The 23,402-nt window shown below is 44.2% G+C and overlaps 3 long non-coding RNA genes across 5 annotated transcripts in view; 2 read left to right on the top strand and 1 right to left on the bottom strand.

Annotated features, from left to right (window-relative positions):
- Nucleotides 1-12,387, bottom strand: part of LOC140487219 (uncharacterized) — a 46,334-nt gene extending 33,947 nt beyond the window's left edge. For 2 of the 3 annotated variants that reach the window (XR_011962786.1, XR_011962783.1), the window contains exon 1: nt 5,823-5,876. This is a non-coding gene — a long non-coding RNA (uncharacterized lncRNA). Of the gene's footprint in view, nt 1-5,822; nt 5,877-12,287 lie in introns of those variants that run through there. The other variant, XR_011962784.1, reaches the window with a different exon arrangement.
- The window catches only part of LOC140487220 (uncharacterized), a 142,823-nt gene that overhangs the window by 96,469 nt on the left and 22,952 nt on the right, over nt 1-23,402 (top strand). The window lies entirely within an intron of this gene.
- Nucleotides 12,491-22,323, top strand: LOC140487221 (uncharacterized). Its single transcript, XR_011962794.1, has 5 exons — nt 12,491-12,610; nt 13,595-13,711; nt 20,040-20,124; nt 20,207-20,341; nt 21,455-22,323. It is a non-coding gene; the product is annotated as an uncharacterized lncRNA (long non-coding RNA).

The raw sequence follows: 23,402 nt of genomic DNA, 5'->3' as shown, positions 1-23,402 counted from the left end.
GTTGCAGAATTTGTGGGGCTTTTTTACCATTAATTGTTCACGTGACATGTGTGTTGCTAACACACATCAAGAATAACCATCCGCAATTAATGGACTCTCCTTTGCAACCTCTCCCCTTGCCTGTGCTGTGGTAATATTCAGGTTAACCGCTACCAGACATCTCTAATGAGAGAGCAGTCCTATGGTCGGGTAGGACAATGCTGACTTGATCTTTTACACAGTGATGCCACTGTGCCTCGAGGGTGGGGAAAGAGAATGCTGAAGGTGGTGGATGGGAAACCACTCAGGTACAGTACTTTATCCTGGAGGATGTTCACTTTCTTTAATATTGTTGCGGGGGGGGGGGGGGGTGCACTGATGCAGGCAAGTGGAGAATGTTCCAACACAACCCTGATGTGTACCTTATCGAGAGCAAACAGACATTGGGGAATCAGGGGTTTGGAAAAACTGAGATTGTTCTCCTTGTAGCAAAGGAAATTTGGGGAGCTGTGACAAAGCGGTTTATAAAAGTTACACATTATAATAATAAACCTTACACCCATCAGCTCATTATACAAGGGTTACAGGACACATGTTGAAGATTTGGGAAGATCTATTGAGAGGATGGTTTGATTCAAAGGAGAACATTTATTCAGCAAATGGTATTGATCTGGAACACAATACGAATATCCAGGGCCTGATGTATTGAGTAATTCTGTCAGAGTTTGGCGTTACAATGACTGAGATTTCCATCTGAATATCTGCCTGTAATACAAGTTTATAAAATCCGTCACTGTCAGCCCAAGTTTGAAACTCATACAATCGCCTCCTCCTGGCCCAGGAGGACTGTACACATTACCCCTGGTGGAGGTTAGCAGGCACTTCAAGGGCAAATCTATGTGGGTTTCTATGATTTTCCACCTTGGGACTTCATGTGACTGAACATGGGACAGAATGTTCCAAGATTCAGTGAGATATAGAGAGCAGGATTTGCTTCCTTTTCTTTCCTTCCATTCTGCCGCTGTGCCTCCTCAATAAGACATGGGGTGTGAAAGGCTCATGCACTTGATGGGCAAGATGTCTCCATTCTGACCAATGGGCAGCAACCTCCTCCCAGTCATGAAACAGAGTATCCCTGAAAGATAGCAACTGCGCATGCTTCCCACTGCCCAGTGCTCACAGGACATGTTTAGAATAATGAGGGGGGAAATCTCCTAGAAAAGGCATAACAGGAAAATTCCCAAAGGTTATAAACAGTTTACAGAGAGATATTCACAGGAAACCTGGGCAACTAGTTGGCAAATAGACTATAACTTGGGATAAACTGTAGAAAGCTGCACCACAAAGGGACTGGGGGAAAATGAGCAGGAAACACAGAAAGCTAGCACACAGTTACAACATGGAATCAGGAAAGGGAATGGAATGCTGTCCCTTATTTCAAAGAGTTTGCAATATAAGGGTATGGAGTATATACCTTAGGGCAACTAAACAAATGGCGAGTGAGACCACATCTGGAATAAGCTGAACAGATTTGGTCACTTTAGTTAATGAAATAGAGCAGTTTATTGGAGGCATTTCAGAGAAGATCCATTGGGATGATCCCTGTTTTGAAGGGATTATGCTGTAAGCAAAGGCTGAATAAGTTGGGAATATACTCACTGGACTTGAGAGGAGATCTCTTTGAAACATACAGGATTCTGTCAAGGTTTGACAGGGTAAATATGGAGACGATGTGTCCCATTACGGGTGAGTCTTGAACCAGATTCTGGGTCAGTCGCGGAATCAAGGGTTCTGTTTCAGATTTGTCAAGTTAAAGGCAACACCGACACAGGTTAGGGTTTCAGGAGCAATGGAGCTGGGGTGAGAAGGAGATAAGCAACATTTAGAGATTGGAATTCGTGGTGTTTGTGATTGTGTAGATGTCTGATCAGAAGGTCACCTTGGGGTCAGATATGAGAGCAATATTGTGAAGAATGTAGTTCTGCCTCAGACACTTCCCAGTGAGAGGGAGGGACACAGCAGTAACGGAAATGAATTTGGAATAGCAACTGAAGGCAATGGGTTTAACAATTACAGTGTTGCATTGGAGTGAATTGCAGCTAATCGAAGCGTGGTAAGCAGTTTGATAACTGAGTAACAGTGGAGTAATGGAGAGGGATGATGGGGAGGGAGAGCTGGGCACTGTCAGTGTACATGTGAAACCTAACACGGTGCTTTCGGGCGATGTTACCTCCTGGCAGTATGTAGGTGAGAAACAGGAGGGACCGAGGAGAGATCCTGGAGGAACACCAAATACAATGAACTCAGAAAGGAAAGGGAGAGTGGAGATGGAGCAGGATTTTCCAGTGATGGTGAGGTCAAGTATTAGGTTTTAGCAGAATGGGAGAGAAAGACATAACCAGAAAAGACAGATAGATCATGGAACAATATCTGTGAATTTCGAAGGGGGGTGGGGGTGGGGGAAGGGTGGTGACAAGCAGGAGGATGAGACAGAGATTTGGAATGTCCATGATTTAGCTACACTAGGGTAAATGGTCAAGATGACCTCTAATAAGGCTTGACAAGGGACTCTAGGAAATTCAAATTTAGGACTAAAATGAGGAGCACCCTTGTGAGGCAGTTTGACTCGGTGGGCTAGTGGAGAGGGAGGAAAGAAACAGAGGCAGCTGATTGGATTGTCTCAATGTTATGGACAGAGAAACTCCATGTGCTCCTCACTCTTGTTGTTGGAGGGGAGGATGGAGGAGACAGGATAATGGACACTGTTTTTATCTCCAAAACAATAAACAAAACCTGTGATAGTGATTCTAAAAATAAGTGAACAAACCTGTCATATTTATCAAGAATATTAAAATATACAACTGAAGTTCAGGTTTGAATCCCAAATCGGTAGAGGTTGGCTCTGAATTCAAGAAAAAAATAACTGGAATGAAGAATCTACTGTTTGCCATGGAACCATTGGGGATGTTTTTCTGCCATTGACAATGTCCTTGAGGGAAAGAAACCAGACAGTGGCCCATCAAGTCACTCATTGTATTAATCACTGCACAGTCTCAACAAAGGAATAAAACTGGATGGACCACATTACATCTACCAATGCACTAGCAAATACAACCACACAATCAGCCCTCTTGACCCTGCAACTTCTGCCTCACTGTGGGCCAACAGCAGAACTGTACTCCAGCCCAATCTGAAATCTCATGGCTTGATATCCCCCACTCAACCATTAACATCAAGCCAGGGGAATCAACCCTGGTTCAATGGTGAATGCAGGAGGGCATGTCAGGAACAGTACAAGGCAGACCTAAAAATGAAGTGCCAACCTGGTGCAGCTACCAAACCTGCATGCCAAACAGCACAAGCAACACCAAATAGAATGAAGTGATCCCATAACCAACAGGTTAGATCGGAGTTCTGCAGTTCTGCCACACCTAGTCAAGAATAGTGATGGACAATTAAACAACTCACTGGAGGAAGCATCACAGATATCCCCATCCTTACCGATGGAGGGGTCTCACACATCCATGCAACAGATAAGAGGACAGCATTAACAGCGATTTTCAGCCAGTAGTGGCAAGTGGATGAACCTTCTCCATTGGTCCCTCACATCACAGATATGAATCGACTTGGTTGAAAACACATTTCCAATCAGATCAAGAAATGGATAAGTGGTGTAAATGTATGGGCCCTGCCAATATTCTGGCAATAATACTGTTGGCTGTGCTCCAGAACCTGCTGCCCACCAAGGCAAGTACTGCTCCAGCACTGGCACCAACTGACTTTGTGGAACATTGCTCAGGGATGTTCCAACACAACAACACAGGGCAGATCCAACTCAGCCAATTCCCCTCCATCAGTCCACACTCACTCAGCAGTGAAGTGATGGAAGGTGTCATCAACAGTGCTGTCACGCAGCTGCTCAGCAATAACCTGCTCAGCGATGCCCAGTTTGGGTTCTGCCAGGGCCACTCAGTTCCTGAGCTTGTTACAGACTTGATTCACAAACAGACAAACAGCTGAATGAGGTGAGGATGACAGGCCAGACCCATTCCAAGACCACTATTTCGACTTCAGTGATATCACCTGACCTCACCACAGTCTCGGCTCATTTGCTGAAACTCTCATTCACTTCTTTTGTTAACTCTAGATTTCATTGTCTAAACCCACTCCTGGCCAGCATCCCACATTCACCCTCCCAATAATCTCAAGAATATTGAAAACTCTACTGCCGAAGTGCTCACTTGTACCAAAACTTGCTGATCAATCAAAAGACTCCCATTTGTAAGCAACAACAATTTACTTTCGCACCTTTGAATTAATTCCTGGCTGTAATCATTCCTATCTCCCTGCACCACACACCTTTTCATATCTCAATAACTCATTTTAGTTCAGACTCTCAATCATGTGTTTATTTTTGAGTTCACCTGTGTGACTGTTTCTATCGACTCCAAGGGAACATGGTCTGGAATCCCCATTCTCACCCTCTAAGATCTACTTTCTTCCTTTAAGGCATTCTTGAAAAACTGCTTATTTAGCAATGGTTTTGGTCACAATATTCTCCATCTGTAGCCTTATGTCAAAACTTCTCAATAATATTTTTCTGAAATTAAAACCATGATGATTTGTACAAATATCTTCTACTCTTCAATATCGCTGAATGAATAATCTGTAATGTCTCTTATCCAACCACGTTGTGGGAGCACCTTCACCATACAAACTGCAGCAGTACAAGGAAGTCAAACATCACCCTCTCCACAGGCAACAAGGCTTTGGCATTGATCACTGGTTTCTGTGGAAGGAGTAATACACAGTTGATGTTTCATGGAGTGCAATATGAATTACAGGGAATGAAAGTGGTGCAGAATTTGACTGTCAGAAATTGAAGGAAAATGCACTCGCTTATTGGAAAAAAGAATTCTTGACTGTCAAAGATATTGTGGAAAAAATAACCTGATAATGGAACAGCATACGGTCAGGAGCCGGGCAGCAGTGGACAATTCATTTACATTTCTGAAGAAGGGCTTATGCCCGAAACGTTGATACTCATGCTCCTCGGATGCTGCCTGGCCTGCTGTGTTTTTCCAGCTCTACATTTTTCAATTCATTTACAAAACAGCTGTGAAAGTAATAGCAAAATACTCTTCAGAGCAAAAATACACCCATGAGAGACTGAGGAAGCTAGATACTGAACAAGTGGACATCAGAGAACCCAGAGGTGAACCAGAGCAGAGTTCACTTTTATGATCCCACAGTCAAAAGATGTCAAGCACAGAAATAGACTTCTTCGGTCCAACTTATGCCAACCAGATATCCTAACCTAATCTACCTAAATTAAATCCTTTTTGCCACTCCTCAGCCCATTGGCCCATCTGATCAATATCCCACTGTACTCTGAGATAACCTTCTTCATTGTCCACAATACCTCCAATTTTGGTGTCACCTGCAAACTTACTAACTAAACGGCCTCTATTCACATCCAAATCATTTAAATGAATGATGAAACAAATCCAGAAAAAAGTCCATTTCTCTGGGTTTGAATGTGCTCTGTGTAAATCCTGCCCTATGACTCTTTTTACCAGGGAAGGCTGCACATACATCCCTCTGATCTTTGCCCCCTACAAAGCTGGCGGCCGCGCACGTGTCCAGTGAATCATTGCCCCGAATAAAGATGGCAGCGCTCACTCGGACCTATTACTCAACGAGGCATATTCCCGTTTGCTGCAAAAACTGGACTGTAAGTTTCAAATTTGTATCTTCCGATGTGTACCAAATGATTGTAAAACCTCTCAGACCATACCAACACCATTTCCCTCCCGCTTCCTGCTGTTTATTTCTTTCCTTACCGACAGCTCTCCGCGCAAACATCCCGAACATCCACGCCCACCTCGAGGATGATCACGTGGTATAGTCTAGTCCCGCCCTCGTCCACTGATTGGCCGGAGGACCAACTGCCCCGCAAGGTCCTCCAGCTCCGCCCCTGCCTATGCATTGGTCCGCCGCTGACATCAATCACATCTTCGGTCCAACCGGTTTTTGCCAACCAGATAACCGAACCTAATCTATCGAAATTAAATCCTATCTGCCACTTCTCAGCCCATTGGCCCATCTGATCAATATCCCATTGTATTCTGAGATAAGCTTCTTCATTGTCCACAATACCAACTGTTGGCTGGAGCTTGCGCACTGCTTCGTGGCTTTTGTTGCTGATTCTCAATTACAAGAGTGAGGGACAAAGTTAAAATCACACAACCATCTGATGAAGGACCAGCAAAGTAGTGCTTCCAAATAAACCTGTTGAACTATAACCTGGTGTTCTGTGAATTTTAATTTTGTCCATCCTAATCCAACACCAGCATCTCCAAGTGACGAGTGAGGGAGGAATGCATAACAAAAGATCTTGGAAAAGGAGAAGGCCGTCTTGCCCTTCGAGCCTGCTCGACCATTCGATAAGATCATGGCTGATCATTTTGTGGATGCAGAACCATTTACCCACGTTCTCACCATATTCCTTAATTAGTTATTTCAAAACTAACTTAGCTTTAAAAACGTTCATTGAACTAGCATCAACTACTTCCCTGGGCAATGCACTCCATCAAGGTCAAGACATTCCTTCTCAATTCACTCCTAAATTTGCTTCCTCTAATCTTGTGGTTTTGCCCTCTTGTCCTGGCTTCATCTGCCAGTGGAAACATCCTCTCTACTTCTATTTTATTCATTCCATTCATTATTTTATATATTTCCCATTCTTCTGAATTCCAATGAATATAATCCCAATCTACGCAGTCTCTGTTAGACCAAACCCCTCACCTCCAGAATCAACATAGTTAATCTCCTCTGCACCCCCTCTAGTGCCAGTACATCCTTGAGCACGTAAGGAGGTAAAAACTGCATGCAGTACTCCAGGTGTGGCCTCACCAGCACCCACTATAGCTGGAACATAACCTCTGCTTTTAAACACAATCCCTTCAGCAATGAAGGACAAAATTCCATTTGCCTTCTGAATTGATTGTTGTACCTGGTGACCCACCCTCCTGCAGAACGATATTCAGGTGCCTCTGCATAGAAAATAATGTAACTTTTTTTAAAAATTCAAGTAATCATCTTTTTATTAATGTTACTCCAACCAAAGAGTATGACTTTACATTTATGAAAATAATATTCCACTTGCCAAACCATTGCCCACTCACTCAATGTATCTATGTTCCTCTGCAAAGTTTCCCAGTCCTCTGCACACTTTGTTCTGCTACTCATCTTAGTCTCATATGCAAACGTTGACACCCTACATGTGGTCCCCAACTACAAATCATCTGTATAAATTCTAAATAATTGCAGTCCCAACACTGATCCTAGAGGCACACTATTAGTTACTGATTGCCAGCCAGAATAAGGCTTATTTATCCCCACTCTTTGCTTCCTGTTAGTCAACCAATCTTCTATCCATGCTAATACTGTATCCCATGCACCCTTATATAATGCAACAGCCACTTGCGTGGCACCTTGTTGAAGGCCTTTTGGAAATCAAGGTACACCGCATCCACTAGGTCCTCGTTGTCCACCTTGCTTGAAATGTCTTCTTAGAATTCCAAATGATATGTCAAGCATGACCTGCCCTTCATGAATTGATGCTCTGTCTGCCCAATGGGACAATTTCTATTGAGATTCCCTGCTATTTCTTCCCTGATAATAGACCCACGCATCTTTCCAACTACAGAGAATAAACTAACTGGTGTAGAATTCCCTATCTTTTGTCCACCGCCTTTTCTTATAGTCCTTCCTTTTCACTGAAATATGCCTTTGCTGAGCACTTCCTAAAATGTCTTTGAAAATCTTTCACTGCTCATCAACTGTCCCACCATAAAATCTTTGTTTTCAGTCTACTTTATCCAGGTTCTCCCTCATTCTATTTTAGTTCTCCGTGTTCAAACACAGGACCAAGATATTAAATTTTATATTCACACTTTCCATATGTACTCTAACTTCAACCATACAGTGATCACTTCTTGCAAGAGGATCCCTAGCTCTGAGATCATTAATTATTCCTGTCTCATTGCATGGGGGCCAGATCTTGGATAGCTTGCTCCTTGTCGGTTACATTTCATACTGTTCAAAAAAACTATCATGGATACACTGAATGAACTCCTCAAGGCTACCCTGACTGAGCTGGTTTGACCAATCTACATGTAGATTAAAATCACCCATGATAATAGCTGTACCATTTTTACAGGCATTAGTTATTTCTTTGTTTATTGCCCATCCCATTGTGATGTTATTATTTGGCCTACACACTGTGCCTATCAGTGACTTTCTTGTTAGAATTTTGAAAGCATCATTCCTGTTTCTCCTAATGTACAGCAATAACAACAACTACTTGCTTTGTATGGAATCTTTCACAATGGCAAATCTCCTAAGGTGCTTCATGGATGATCAAAACATTGATTAAGGAGAATGATTTTAAAATACATCTTAACGGAGGAGAGAGAAGGTTAGGGAGGGTATTCCACAGACTTCTGCTCTTGACAGCTCCAATTGTGGAGTGATGCAGGTGGGGTGGGGTGGGTTGGAAAGGGAACGTGCAAAAGGGAAATGGAGGAGCGTAGGCAGTGCATAAGGTCTTAAGGATAGAGGAGGTTCCAGACTGAGTCTGTCTGTCATAGACAGTGTGGCTGCCTCATGGAATTTGAAGCAACGCAATGGGCCCATGCATGTCATGTTAGTCAAGGATAGTATAATGGTGGCTGAGAGAACATTTGATGAGGACTTGTCTCCTGAAGTAGTGTGGGCTGAGGTTAGAAACAGCAGAGGGGAGGTCACACTGCTTGGATTTTTTATAGGCCACCACAGAGTTCCAGGGAGGGGGAAGAGATGATTAGCAAAATTACTCTGGGTAGGAGTGAAAGTAACGTGGTGGTCATTGTGGGGGACTTTAACTTCCCCAACATTGACTGGAAATAGTACATTGGATGGATCAGTTTTTGTCCAATGTGTACAGGAGGGTTTCCTGACACAGTATGTCAAAGGGCCGACAAGAGGGGAGGCCACATTGGATCTGATGTTTGGTCATGAACCGGACTAGGTGTTTGATTTAGTTGTAGGTGAGCACTTTGGAGAGAGTGATCATAATTCAGTTATGTTTAGTTTGGCGATGAAAAGGGATAGGTACATGCCACAGGTGAAGACTTATCGATGGGACAGTGGCAATTATAATGCGATTCAGCAAGAATTAGGATGCATAGGATGGGGTACCGAAATGCAGTGGATGCAGACAATGGAAATGTGGAGCTGGTTTAAGGAATAGATATTGCGTGTCCTTGATAGGTATGTCCCTGTCAGGCAGGGAGGAAGTGATAAGGTAAGGGAACCGTGATTTAGCACAGAAATTGCATCTCTTATTAAGAAGAAGTAGGAGGCTTATGTTTTGATGAGGCAAATGGTACAGATGAAGCGATGGAGACTTACAGATCAGCTAGGAAGGCTTTAAAGAGAGTTAAGAAGAACAAAGAGAGGACACGAGCAGTCTTTAGCGAATAGAATAAAGGAGAACCCTTAAGCTTTCTATAGGTATGTGAGGAATAAAGGATAGGGTAGGAATCGGGCCAATCAAAGACAGAAGTGGGAAGTTGAGTGTGGACACTGGAAATCGGAGAGGTGCGAAACGAATATTTCTCATTGGTTTTCACTCAGGAAAATTAGAATATTGAAGACAATAATGAGGTAGAAGATGTTAGACTAGAAAGGATAGAGGTCAGTTTCGAACAGGTGTTATCAATTCTAGAAGGATTGAATGTAGACAAGTCCCCTGGGCTAGATGGGATTTATCCATAGATTGTCTGGGATGCGAGGGAGAAGATAGCAAAGACTTTGGCTTTGATATTGAGCTGTCATTGCCTACAAGTTCAGTACCAGAGGACTGGATGTTTGCAAATGTTATGCCCTTGATCAAGAAGGGCAGTAGAGATGACCCAGGTAATTATATACCAGTGAGCCTTACTTCTGTTGTAGGAAAGGTTTTGGAAAGGATTATAAGAGACACTATTTGTAATCATCTGGCAAACAACAATATGATTTCAGATCGTCAATATGGTTTCGTCAAGGGCAGATCGTGTCTCACAAATCTCATTGAGTTTTTTGAGATGGTGACCAAGCATATAGATGAGGGTAGGGCAGTTGACGTGGTATACATGGACTTCAGTAAAGCCTTTAATAAGGTTCCACATGGTAGGCTGTTAGAGAAAATGCAGTGACATGGAATTGAGTGTAATTTAGCAGTTTGGATTAGAAACTGGCTTTCTGAAAGAAGGCAGCGAGTGGTGGATGATGGAAAATAATCAGCCTCCAGTGCGGTTATTAGTGGTGTGCCACAAAGATCTGTTTTGGGACCACTGCTGTTTGTCATTTTTATAAAGGTGTTATACGCAGGCATAGGTGGATGGATTAGTAATTTTGCAGATGACACCAAAGTCAGTGGAGTAGTGGACAGTGTGGAAGAATGTTACAGGTTGCAGGAGGACTTGGATAAACTGCAGAATTGGGCTGAATGTAGCAAATGGAGTTCAATGCAGCTAAATGTAAGGTGATGCACTTTGTGAAGAATAACAGGGGAAGGCAGAGTACTGGGTCAATGGAAAGATTCTTGGTAGTGTAGATGTGCAGAAGGATGTTGGAGGCCATGTACAGAGATGCCTGAAAGTTGCCACCAGGTGTACAGTACTGTAAAGGCGGCATACAGTGTGTTAGATTTCATTCGTAGATGGATTGAGTTCTGGAGCTGCAATATCATGCTGCAACTATCCAAAACACTGGTGCGGCCATATTTGGAATATTGTGTGCAGTTCTGGTGCCCATATTTCTGGAAGGATGTGGAAGCATGGGAAAAGGCACAGAGGATATTTACCAGGATGTTGTGTGGTCTGGAGGGAAGGTCTTATGAGGAAAGGTTGAGAGACTTGAACGTATTGTCATTGGCAAGAAGAAGGCGAAGAGAGGATTTGATAGAGACATACAAGATGATCAGAGGCTTAGATAGGGTAGACAGTGAAAGTCTTTTTCTGAGGATTATGACATTAGTGTGTATAAGGGGGCATATCTCCAAATCGAGGGGTGATAGATTTAAGACAGATGTCAGAGGCAGGTTCTTTACTCAGAGTGGTTAGGACATGGAATCCACTACCTACTAATGTAGTTAACTCAGCCACGTTAGTGAGATTTAAACAATCCTTTAGATAAGCACATGGGTGATTTCAGGATAGTGTAGGGGGACGAGCTGAGAATAGTTCATAGGTTGGCGCAACATCAAGGACCGAAGGGCCTGTTCTGCGCTGTATTGTTCTCTGACTATTGTGCGACAAGAGATTTTTACTGTCTTAAACAGAGTGATGGATCTTGTATTATGGGCTTACGAAGTGTCACTGATCTCTACCAAACATGTTGAGGTAGAGAATGCTGCCTGACCTGCTGCGCTTTTCCAGCAACACATTTTTCAGCTCTGATCTCCAGCATCTGCAGTCCTCACTTTCTCCATGTACGAGGTAGAGTCAGGAAAATAATAAGAGGCTACAACAGGAGGGGGACAGGTAGCTTCATACAAAACCCGACTCCTTCTCAACAGTTTTCACCACAAAAACCGAGCGCCTTCCAGAAAAGCACCTCTATATCCCACCACAACATTTTGCCCCCACAATCGTGGTATCTGGCTGTGCACTAAGAGGCGTGCAACAGTCTGTACTGGGACCCTGAAACGCTTGGTAAAGAGTCAAATCATCTGAGCATTGAGAGCCCCACCACATTGCATGCATTTTCTATTGTTTTCACTCTGTTCCTGACTTCCCTTGTTTTTCTTAAAGAACCTGCTAAAAGTTGTTATTACACACATCTGCACAAGCTGTGAATTGAACCCAGGCCTCTCGGTCCAAGATTCGGGATATTTTCACCGCGTCACAAAACATCGACTCGATCTTCCTTTGTCCCTTGCCTGCTAAGTCACGCCTGAATCAACTCTGCAATTGGGAAGAACGGGCAGAACAGGAGGACCGAGTAGAGGCCGGTCCTCCAACCAGAGTGAGTGAGGAGAGGGACCAAAGCATTCTCGGGGGTGAACGCTTCAAGATTGGTCTGAGAGTAAAATATTTTGCAGGATTGATCATTCTCAAGACTTAGTGGAGCATTAAACCTCTCTTATAAATCAATGTGAGACTTTAAGAAATACTGTAGTTGAAATGTAAATCTGATAACGTACATATTTCCAATCGATTTACACAACTCGAGTAAGAAACTTCTTTTCAAGCTCCCAGAACGATTAGTAATTTACATACCTGGCTGTTATGGTTGATTTAGACCGGACAATCTATTTGACTGTTAGACAGCTCTATGACTATAACTCGACAAAACAATTGTTAATGAATAATATTGTACCCATCAGGCTTTGCAGTTATGAATATTCTCTCTAAATTCACTGATAAACTTAGACGCACGCGCAGTTTGGTTTCAATGCAGAGCATGCGCAGTGTCACATTGGTCAGGACAGAGAGAAATGGAGCTGCTTTCTCCGGCAGCGGCTGCGATCGGTTTCAGAGCCGGTGTGCGGGAGCCTCCCTGGGAGAAAGGAGCGGAGAGAATTCACAAGTCCCGGATAAAGGTTAAAAAAAATTCGAAAAAGTCCCTCCAGTCCTGGGTAAAGAGGTGGCGGTCTCTGATCAGGGAAGTGGTCCAGGGTCACGGCCGCCATTTGTTTGAGGGAAGAGTGAGGATGGTCAGGGCCGCCATGTTGAGAAGGTCAAGGTGCAGGAGGGCGGGGCTCTCGGGGTCTGTAGAACAATCAGAGGAAAGGGAAGACCCATTGTTATTGATTAATTCCACGAACACAGCTTCACTGGGCGATCCTGCAGGAATATCCTCTCTCAGTCCTGCTGTGATGTTTCACCCAATCAGAACCAGCAGCTCTCCTCCTCTCTCAGCTCCCCTTCTGTCCTTCCTGCAGCATCTGTCCCCTGGAACCTGCCTGTCCTGTCCCTCCCTCAGCTGTTGTTTCTGTAATACCTGTGATATCCCAGTCCCACCTTAGATTACTTCACTGAAGACAGGAATGCACCCGATGGATTTTTCTTAACATCAGCAATTGTTTAATACTCACTTACCTGTTTTTAATTATATATTTTTTTGAAGCATTTAATTCACAGTCAATCATTTGCAATGGCGGGATTTAAAACTGTGTCCAGAGAACTTTTGCTGAGTTTCTGGATAAATTGCTTCACAATAATGCCCCTCGGCCATAACTTCGTCTGCTCACAGGTTGCGCATTCCAGTACAACATGAATCAAAACCCTTTCTTTGTGCACAATTATTTGATGCTGAACTCTGGTGAGGTCACTCAGTATCTCTCCTTGTGCGGTCCCTCACTGTGTGGGTCTAATTGCTGCCTCTGTCAGCGTCTCTCACTCTTGCAGCTACTCCAGATCCTGAGCCAACAGAATTCTCCACTCCAGAGAGATGACGCAGTACAGGCCAGGAATGGAGACTGGGATTTTCCAGATCTCTGTGGGGCTCAGTGCCATTTTACATATGTAACCCTCACAAGCATCAGTCTAATTTCCCATTCTGCCTAATTCTGTGTCTTCTACAGGTACTAAAGGAGTTACTGACCTAATAGACGTGCCAACTGCTGGTTGGGAAGATGTTTGGTCAGCCAGAGAGAAAAAGGTCAGGGAGGTCGGGAGCCTTATATAAATCCTGCCGCCAGGTAAGATTACTCACAGTGCACAGAGCAAAGAGCAATGAGAGGGCTCCAAACATCAGCTAACAGGCCATGACATAGATATAGTGCTGGAGGGGGAGCAGACTCGCCTCAGGCTCAATCACCACTTCTACTTTAAGTTTTATTGTACTGAGACAGCATCGGGAGTTCCCAGTTTTCAATCCAGGCGTGTGCTGTCTTGTTGAGCACCAGGACAACAGAGGGGAAAACAGGCCTGCAATGAGAGAGTGGTAATGCTGCCTGGGATCTTCCTGTTCCCTATTCCCTCTCCAACACTGCATCTATGGCTCATCTTGTGGACCAGTGTCTTCAATCATTCTAACTCCTATAACAGTTCCTATCTCTGTCATCTCCTCACCTCTCACCAATTTCTTGATATATTTGAAACCTCCAGTCCAGACGACCTGTAACTTGCTTCAGTCTCTACAAACATGCCTTGTCTCGATAGTCTCCTCCAACAACAACTGAAGACATTAGGTCTGTTTCTGTTCTGCATTACTCTTTGTTTGATGTTTCCTAAATGGAATGAGTTGCATTTGCCTGTGTTTGGCCCATATCCCTTCCAATCTTCTCCTCTCCATGTACCTGACCAAGTGTCATTTCCATGTTGTAATTATACTTGATTTCACCATTTCCTCTGGCAGTCCATTCCATCTATGCACCATTCTCTGTGGAAAATGTTGCCCCTCAGCTCCCTCTTTAAATCCTTGCTCTCTCACCTCACGTTTATGGCTCTAGATTTGGACTCACCTACCCTTCGCAATTCACCTTACTTAAGCCCTACATTGTTTCATACACCTTTATAAGGTCAATCCGTGGCCTCCTCTGCCCATGAGAATTATTGACGACAATGTTACAAATATCTCCAACTCATGTACTCAATGTTCTGGCCACTGATGACAAGTGTGCCAAATGCTGCTTTCCCCTCCCTGTCCCCCTGTGATGCCACTTCCAAGGAACAATGTAACTGCACCCCTTGATCTCCCTCTGTTTGACAACACTGCGCAGGTCCCTACCATTAACTGTTTTAGTCCTCCCTGGTTTGTCTGAACTAAATCGAACACCTGAATTAAATTTCATCTTTCATTCCTTAGCCCACTGGCCCAGTTGATTAACATCCCCTTCGATACCTATATTCCCTGCCCACTCTTCCACTAATCTTGGTATCCGCAAAAATGCTAACAGGGACTGCTACCTTCTCACTCAGATTGTTTATGTAAGTGGTGCACAACAGTGGTCCCAGCACCAATCCTTACAGCACACTGCTGGTCAGAGGCCCCAGTCTGAACAACAACCCTCTCCCACCACCCTCTGTCTCCCACTGTCATCCCATTTTGTATCCAGTTGGCTAGCTCTCCCTGATCCCTTGTGACCTAACCTTACTAACCAATGTATCATGCTCCACCCTGACCAAGGGTTGCTGAAACCAGAAACAACGTCTGTTGCTCTGCCTTCATCTATCTTCAAGTCAAATTTGTGAGGCATGTTTTCCCACGCACAAAGCCATACTGGCTGCCGTAATCAGTCTTTGTCGTTCCAAATACCACCTACCTCTCAGAATGACCTCCAACAACTGACGCACTCTGATGTCTGGCTCATCAGTCTGTAGTTTCCTGGCTTCCTCTTGCAGCCTTTGTTAATTAATGACACAACATTATAATCATAGTCAGAGAGTCAGACCGCACTGTTCGGTCAATGCTAACCATACTCTAAAACTGATCTTGTCCCACCTGCCTGTACCTTGATCCTATCCCTTCAAACCTTTCCTATTCATGTACTAATCCTAATGTCTTTTAAACATTGTAATTGTCCCCACATTCACCCCTTCCTTGGGAAGTTCATTCCACACGCAATCCACCCTCTGTGTAACAATGTGACCCTCACGACTTTTTTTTAAATGTGTCTCCTCTTACACTTAAAAATGTAGCTTCTAGTCTTGAAACTCCCCTGTCCTTGGTAAAAAAAACCAGCTCCCATTAACTCTATCTATTCCCCTCATTATTTTATAAACTTCTACGAGGTCATCTGTCAACATTCAGGTTTCAATGAGAAAAATACCAACCTATTCAGCCTTTCTTTAGAACTGAAAACTTCCATACCCAGCCACATTCCAGTAAATCTCATCTGAACCCTTTCGAGCTTAATTATATCCTTCCGATAACTGGGTGACCTGAACTGAACACAGTATTCCAGAAGTGGACTCACCAATGGCCTGTATAATCTCAATGCGACTTCACAACTCCTATATCCAAAGTAATGAAAGCAAGTGTGGCCAGTCCCTTTTTAACTATCCTGTCTCCATGCTGCAAACTTCAAAGAATTATGTACCTATACCTCGAGGTCCCTCTGTTCTACAACACTACTGAAGGTCCTACCATTAATTGTATAGGCCCTGCCTGTGTTTGTTGTACCAAATGCATTCCCTCGCATTATACAGATTGAACTCCATCTACAGTTTTTCAGCCATTCACGCATTTCATCAGGATCCCTTTGTAATCTCAGAAAACCTTCTTCACTGTCCACAATGCCACCCTCCAGTCTACCTGCCTATCACACATGGTACAAATATCTTTGCTAGGGGGCCTACAATTTCTTCACCAGCTTCCCACAATGTCCTGAGATACATTTAATCAGGGCCTGGGATTTATCTACCTTTGTGGTTTAAAACCTCCAGCACCTCCTCTTCGATAATGTGGACTCATTTCAAGACGTTGAGTCATAGAGACGTATAGCACGGAAACAGGCCCTTCAGACCAACTCCTGCATGTTGTATCTAGTCACATTTGCCACAATTTTGCCAATATCCCTCTAAACCCTTTTTATTCATATACCCATCATATAAAATGTATTTCTATCAGCCTGCACTATTTCCTCTGGCAGTTTATTCCATAGACTCTGCCAGAACCAGTTTTCCTTTAGGTCCCTTCGAAACGTTCCCCTCGCACTTTAAAGCGATGCCCTGTCGGTTTGGAATCCCCCAGCCTGGGAAAAAGACCTAGTCTATTGACCCTATCGATGATCATCATGATTTTAAACACCTTTATGAGGTAACTCCTCAGCCTCCCATGTTCAAGTGAAAACAGCCCCAGCTTATTCAGGCTTTTCCCTGAAGAGCAAACCCTTCAACCCTGGAAGCATCCTTGTTCATTTCTTCTGAACCTTTCATGTTGCACAACATCCTCCCGATGGCATTGAGACCTGAATTGCACACAGTATTCTAATAGTAGTCAGGACAAACATGGTTTAGTCCCCCGAGCGCCCCAGTCTTTATCCACAGTAAGTTCCAAAGTGAAATATTTGTTTCGGATCCTGTAGTTGACCACATTGTTGGCTTCATTGATCATTATGGATAACTGTTTTGTCCCTCACTCTTCTTTTGCTCTTAATACACTTATAGAATCTCTTTCAATTCTCCTTAACTTTCTCTGCCAAAGCTATCTTATGCTCTCTCTTTACGTTCCTGATTTCCATCCTAAGAGTATTTCTACAGCCCCGATGCTCCTGAAGGGATTCACTTGAGTCAGCCAGTTATGTGCCCTCCTGTTTTCTTGACCAGAGCCTCGAAACTCAGCCAGTGTTTCCTAATTCAGTCAGCATTGAGCTGCACACTAACAGGAACACACTGGCGCTGAACGCTCCTTTTATCTTGGTTTTAAAATATTCCTATTTGCCCAGACTTCCCTTTACCTGCAAATAGCCTCCCAGATCTACTTTTAAAATTTATTAGATTAGATTAGATTAGATTAGATTACTTACAGTCTGGAAACAGGCCCTTCGGCCCAACAAGTCCACACCGCCCCGCCGAAGCACAACCCACCCATACCCCTACATCTACCCCTTACCTAACACTACGGGCAATTTTAGCATGGCCAATTCACCTGACCTGCACATCTTTGGACTGTGGGAGGAAACCGGAGCATCCGGAGGAAACCCACGCAGACACGGGGAGAACGTGCAAACTCCACACAGTTAGTCGCCTGAGGCGGGAATTGAACCCGGGTCTCTGGCGCTGTGAGGCAGCAGTGCTAACCACTGTGCCACCGTGCTGCCCACGCTGTGCCACCGTGCTGCCCACGCTGTGCCACCATGCCGCCCACCTGTGCCACTGTGCCGCCCACATTATGTCTAATACTATCTTGCTCCGTGGTATAACTTGAACTTGTGGACCAGGCCTGTCCTTTTCCATTGCTATTTTCAAACAATTGTGGTGACTTTCCAAAGTGCTCCCCCACTAACACCTCAGTCCTGTTCCCTACCTTGTTTCCCAAGGGGAGGTCAGGTTTAGCCCCATTCTCCAGTTGGGCCATTTACATAATGACTGTGTACCTGTGCTGACATCTTCAGACATCCAGGGACTTGCCCACCAAGGTCTCTGTCTTCCTCAGTTCTCCAGGAGGACCTACCATTCATGATGTATACTGTTCGCTTATGAGACTCCCCACAGTGCATTACCTCACAGTAATCAGAAGTAAACTCCATCTGCCATTCCTCTGCTCAGTTTATCATCTGATCGATATCAGACTGCAGCCTGAGACCATGCCCCTCACTGTGGAAAACACTCTCACTTTTCATGTCATCGATAAACCTACTAATGATTCCTTCTGCTTTCATATCCGAGATATTAATGTACATAATAACCAGCAATGGTTCCTGCACAGATCCCTGTTTTACATCCACTGGACAAAGGCTTCCAATCATAAAAACAATCCTCCACCAATTGTGGATACAATTTATCAACTTGCCTTGGATCCCATGGGCTCTTCCCTTTTGGACCAGCCTTCCATGTGGGACCTTATCAAAGACCTTAATGAACTCCATGTAACCCACATCATCTGCATTGCCCTCATCAAAATCAGGACAGTCCTCAAGCAAATCCATACAGACAATTCCTAATATATTCCTGTCCTTTCGAATGTTGATTCATCGTGTTCCTCAGAATTGTTTCCAATAATTTCCCTCCCCCTCCTATCAGACTATCTGCTCTGTAATTACCTGGCCTATCCCTGCTGCCCTTCTTGAACAAAGGAACCACATTAGCGATCCTCCAGTCATTCAGCACTTCACCTGTGGCCAGCAAAGTATTAAATATATCTGCCAGGGCCCAGCAATCTGCTCCATTACCTCCCATAGCAGCTTGGGATATATTTTATTGTTACTGGGTATTTCTCCACCTTTTTGCCTGTGAAAATATTTAATGCCTCCTCCTCATTGATCTTAATATGTTCCTGAACCTCACCATCCCTGGCTTCAATGTCTTTCTCCTGTGTGAATACAGATGGGAAGTATTCATTGAAGACCTCACCTTCTTCCTCTGGCTCCATGCACTGATTGTCCCTTTGGTTTCGAACAGGCCCCACTGCTTAGTTGGGAATTCTCTTACTCTAACTGTACTTATTAAGTACCTTGTGGCTTATCCTTAACATTATTAGCTCAGGATATTTTGTGACCGTTGTTTGCCTGTTCATTTTTAAGGACTACAACCACCACCCCCAGCATCCACCCCATCCCCCCTGCCCCACACACTCTAGACTTTTGAATGGCTTCGTCTGTTTTTATTGCTCTGTATTTTCTTTATCAAACTCACAATATCCCTTGATCAGTATTTGCTAAATGTGCTGTTTGAGCCATTCACTCCTCCCAAAACACATTTGCTCTGAATTCTCACTGCATCACATTAAACATCTCCCGTGTTCCAAATAGAGGCTCCAACAAGTGTAGTTCCTTGCAGTCGAGGCTTGCCAGTCTAATGATAACGTTGAATGACAGTGATAATCTAATGATAAATGGCCTCCCCAAGTTTAGATACTTGGCTGCTGCATTACCCTTATCTTTTTCCATAATGTCTTTGAAGCTAACAGTTACGGTCTCTGTGCTCAAAAAAGCTCCTCATCTCTGTCATCTTGTCCAGAACCTACAGTCCACCCTGTCTCTAACATTCTCGAGTCCTTACCAACCTCTCCATCTGTGCACCTTCCTCCAGCCTGGAGAGCACATGATATCACTGTAACCCTCTCCAGTCTTCACACCACTCATGCATTCACCTATTTACAATGGTGGAATTTGAACATGGCTGAGTTTCTGGATAAAAAGCACAGCGATAATACCACCAGGCCATCACTTCACATTCTCACAGGTTTCCCATCCCTGAGCATTGACACCAGAAGCAAAATGAATCAAAACCCCTTCTTTCTACACAATGGTTTGTTACGAAATCTTCCTGCGCTCTGCTGATATCACTCAGTATCTCTCCATTTGGTATTCCTCACTGTGAGGGTTTAATTGCTGCCTCTGTCAGTGTCTCTCACTCTTCCAGCTACTCCAGATCCTGAGCCAACAGAATCCATCTCTCCAGAGAGATGAAGCAGCACAGACCAGAGATGGAGATTGGGATTTTTCAGGTCAGTATGGCAATTATTACCATTCTGCATGTGTTTCCATCACCCTAATTTCAGAGACTGCCTATTTCTCTGTCACCTGTAGGTATTTAGGAAGTTCCCGACTCAATAGTCTTCCCAATTGCTGGGTGTCTCATCCATCACCTCATTGAAGATGGTTGGTCAGCCAGAGAGACAAAGGGCAGGGAGATCTGGAGCATTCAATAAATCCTGCAGTGAGGTAAGATCACTCACAGTGCACAGAGCAGAGAGCAATGAGATATCTCCATACATCGGCTAACAAGACATGGCACAGATACAGTGCTGGAGGGAGAGCACAGTACAGACACACCTCAGGCTCAATCACCACCCCCACTGTAAGTTTTGTTGCACTGAGACAGCATCGAGAGTTCCCAGTTTTCAATCCAGGCCTGTGCTGCCTTGGTGAGCATCTGGACAACAGAGGGGAAAGCAGGCCTCCCATGAGAGGCTTGTAACCGTGACCAGTCTAAAGAGTCCTTGCTAACTCTGCAACCCTCAGTATTGCTAACTTCATCCAGTCTCGACAACCGAGCAGAAAGCAATGAGAAGGCTTCAAACCTCTGTTAACAAGACATGACATCGATACAGTTCTGGAGGGGGAGTACAGAATATCCCCACCTCATGCACAATCACCACCCTGGCTTTAAGTTCTGTTGTACTAAGACTTGCTACTCTCCAGCGCTGCATCTACAGCATGTCTTGTGGACCAGTGTCTTCAATAATTTGTAACTCCTATAACAGATCCTATCTCTGTAACCTCCTCCTATCCCAATCGTCCCTCCACATATTTGAAATGTACTGCATTCCAGACTACCATCCCTGTCGCTGTAACTTGCTTCAGTGTCTACAACATGCCTTATCTAAGTAATCTCCTCCTCCAATCACTGGAGACAGAGTCATACAGCATGGAAACCGTTCCTTTGATTCAAATAGTCCATAATGACCAGAGACCCTGAACGATTCGAGTTTCTCTGCATTTGACCCAAATCCCTTCAAAGCTTCTCCTCTCCATGTACCTGCCCAAATGTCTTTTGCATGTTGTTATTGGACTTTGCTCTACCACTTCCTCTGGAAGCTCATTCCATACCTGCACCATCCTATGTGTGGAAAATGTTCTCCTCCAATCCCTTTTACTTCTTTCTTCGCTCCTTTCATATTTATTCCCTCTAGAACATAGAATGTGGCAGCGCAGTACAGGCTCTTTGACTCTCGATGTTGCGCCAAGCTGTGGAACAAATTTGAAGCCCAAGTAGCTGACACTATTCCATTCTCGTCCATATGACTATCCAATGACCATTTAAATGCCTTTCAGGTTAGCAGATCTACTCCTGTTGCTGGCAGACCTGAGGAGAGTCAATACAGTGTGTGAATAATCCTGAGGCCTGAGGATAGTCAAGACTGTGTGTGAATAATCCTGGGACCTGAGAATGGTCAGGACAGTGTGTGAATACTCACGTGGCCTGAGAATATCAATACTGTGTCGCCTGTGATTGCCCCAATGATGTGTGAACAATCCAGTGGCCTGAGGATGGTCAATAATGTGTGAATACCCCTGTGGCCTGAGGATAGTCAATGCTGAGTGTTAGTTATCCTTCGGCCTGAGGATTGTGAACATAGATTGTGAAAAATCCTGCGGCCTGAGAATTTCAGTACTGTGTGTAAATAATCCCGTATCCTGAGAATGGCCAATATTGTGTTTGAATGACTCTTTCCTGAGGATGGTCAATACTGTGTGCGAATAATCCTGGGAACTGAGAATGCACAATACTGTGTGTGAATATTACTGTGGCTTGAGGACGGTCAATGCTGTTTGTAAATAATCCTACGGTCTGAGAATGGTCAATACAGCATGTGAAAAATCCTGTGGCCTGAGAACTTCAATACTGTGTGTAAATAATCCTGTAGGCTCAGGATACTTAATACTGTGTGTGAATTAATCTTATTGAGTGAAGATGGTCAATACTGTGTTCGAATAATTCTCTCTTGAGGATGGTCAATACTGTATGTGAATAATCCTGGGAACTGAGGTTCGTCAGTACTATGTGTGAATATTATAGTGGCTGAGGACGGTCAATGCTGTTCGTGAGTAATCCTGTGGCCTGAGGATGGTCAATACTGTGCGTGAGTAATCCTGAGGCCTGAGAATATTCTATTCTGTGTGTAAATAAACCTGTGGCCTGAGGATGGTAAATACTGTGTGCTATTAATCCGGTGTCCTGAGGATGATCAATACTATTAGTGTGCAGCACATTGGCACAGTGGTTAGCACTGCTACCTCACAGTGCCAGAGACCCGGGTTCAATTCCCGTCTCAGGCGACTGACTGTGTGGAGTTTGCACTTTCTCCCCGTGTCTGCGTGGGTTTCCTCCGGATGCTCCGGTTTCCTCTCACAGTCCAAAGATGTGCAGGTCAGGTGAATTGGCCATGCTAAATTGTCGATTGGTGTTCGGTGTAGGGGTATGGGTGGGTTGCGCTTCGGCGGGTCGGTGTGGACTTGTTGGACCGAAGGGCCTGTTTCCACACTGTAATGTAATCGAATCTAAATGTTTGTGATTAATTCTTTGGCCTGAGAATATTCAACACTGTTTGTGAATAATCCTGTGGCCAGAGGATTGGAAATACTATATGAATATTCCTGTGGCCTGAGGACAGTCAATACTGTGTGTGAATAGTCCAGTGATCTGGGAATGGGAAATAATATGTGTGAATAATCCTATATCCTGAGGATGGTCAATACTGTGTTCGAATAATTCTCTCTTGAGGATGGTCAATACTGTATGTGAATAATCCTGGGAACTGAGGTTCGTCAGTACTATGTGTGAATATTATAGTGGCTGAGGACGGTCAATGCTGTTCGTGAGTAATCCTGTGGCCTGAGGATGGTCAATACTGTGTCTGACTAATCCTGTAGTCACTGAAGTGTTGTTTTTTTGATTAGCAACTGGTTGATTCACTCCCTCATATGTCCCTCCACATTGCTGCAAACCCCTCCAGCTGCAGCAATCCGTACTGTCTTTGTAACACTGTTCAGGCCCTGATGACTCTCTGTAACACTCTCAGCACATTCGTCTCTCCCTGATCCTGTCGTGACATTAAACGCTGATAATGATTCCCCTTCCCACAGCCCTCCCCCTGCTAGCAGACCCTTTGCAATCTCTTTAAAACTTACTCCTAAAACACACTCTCCCTTTAGGATTTTAAGTACTTTTTGGTGACCTTCTCCACCTCATAATCTAATATGATCCATTTTGTTTGAGTGA

Source organism: Chiloscyllium punctatum, chromosome 16, assembly GCF_047496795.1.
Source record: "Chiloscyllium punctatum isolate Juve2018m chromosome 16, sChiPun1.3, whole genome shotgun sequence".
In the NCBI taxonomy this organism is placed as follows: Eukaryota; Metazoa; Chordata; class Chondrichthyes; order Orectolobiformes; family Hemiscylliidae; genus Chiloscyllium; species Chiloscyllium punctatum.
This window is presented reverse-complemented; position numbering and strand designations above follow the sequence as displayed.